Source organism: Corvus brachyrhynchos, unplaced genomic scaffold, assembly GCF_000691975.1.
Source record: "Corvus brachyrhynchos isolate BGI_N302 unplaced genomic scaffold, ASM69197v1 scaffold61, whole genome shotgun sequence".
NCBI classification, from domain to species: domain Eukaryota; kingdom Metazoa; phylum Chordata; class Aves; order Passeriformes; family Corvidae; genus Corvus; species Corvus brachyrhynchos.
The window spans coordinates 1,750,002-1,751,335 of NW_008236478.1; the positions used below are offsets into that span (position 1 = coordinate 1,750,002).

At 40.0% G+C, this 1,334-nt stretch overlaps 1 protein-coding gene across 13 annotated transcripts in view; it reads right to left on the reverse strand.

Moving 5' to 3' along the window:
- PAX2 (paired box 2) overlaps positions 1 to 1,334 on the reverse strand; it is a 103,845-nt gene that overhangs the window by 84,177 nt on the left and 18,334 nt on the right. The window lies entirely within an intron of this gene.

Genomic DNA, 1,334 nt, shown 5'->3' on the forward strand with positions numbered 1-1,334 from the left:
GGAAACTGAGGCACAAAACTCCCAAAGTCATGCCGCAGACTGGTAGCATGGTGGGAGCCAAATCTGGTGCTCTGCTTTCTGCCGTGACATCACAACCCAGGCATGAGGCATTGAGTCCAGCAAGCATAAGACTGAGACTTCAGTGACTTTTGGATGCTGAGATCCCTTAAGCTAGCTGAAGTATAAATATATTTTGGGTCCACACATGCTATTCCTCCAAAGAGCCTGTGTCCAGTTTCTCTGGACTTCCATACCACCAGCTCAATTCCTTACAGGAATAGCTGTCTGTCCTTCCGGAGCTGCCTTTGTAAGGTGTCTGAATGTCAAACTGTTATTATTTCAATACCTGACTGAGAGAGTAACAGAGACCTGGAGGTTTTTTAGGAGGGTGTATAATTAGCCGATCAGTATTATGTTACCCTGTTCATAACTTAATAACCATTTTAATACAGATGGCACACACAGGGATAATTTCCTAGGGTAGCCTAGCAGTATATTACAGAGACAGTGTGTCTGAGGGAATCTTTCTTAGCCAAGGTACATTCCACTAGCTAATTCTACCTGCTGTTTTCAAGATGATTTGGGATAATTCCATATCATTTGCAAAATATTAAAACCCATTTATATAGGATGCCAGATTTAGAAATACACAGTCTGAGTTATTAGACGTATTTTGATAAATCTGCCATGAAAAGTGCAGGACAAAAAAATACCACTGTGTTTTCCTTGCTATTTATTTTTTGCTTCCCTTGCTATAAATACACCAGGTTTTGGTTTTATTTTTTTTAATCTGGCTAAATTTGTTATATATCAAAAGGGCCAATATACCGATTTGTGCATTTTGTCAATGTAGACACTACAAAAGCCTGCATGCTTATTTACACATACCCTATGTATGTTTATTTGACTGGGAAGAGCCACACACTTGGGATGGCATCCAAAATTTCACGTATTTTTACTCTGTTGGTGAGGTATTTCATGCCTATGTATGTACCTTTTGCAAGTATCTCTGTGTTACTCTGTTTCTAGAGGTTGTATTTCTGTGGGTATGGTCAGGGTATCTGTACATACATAACACTAAAAGAGTGTAATTACTTTTCCGTGTGCACAAGAGTGTTGTGTTGCCGAAGTGTGAAGGTCTTATGTACGCTGTGTTTGAAAGTGCAGACATGTGAACAGTCTGAGTGCTTTGACGTCTGTCAGTACTCGATTACATCTATTCCCTTTTCTCCTGCATCGATCCTGGTTTTTTGCCTGTCATATAGTTATTTTTCTCACCTCAAACCTGAGACCAAATCTGAGTCCCTCCAACAACAAAATTCGCACCCTAACAG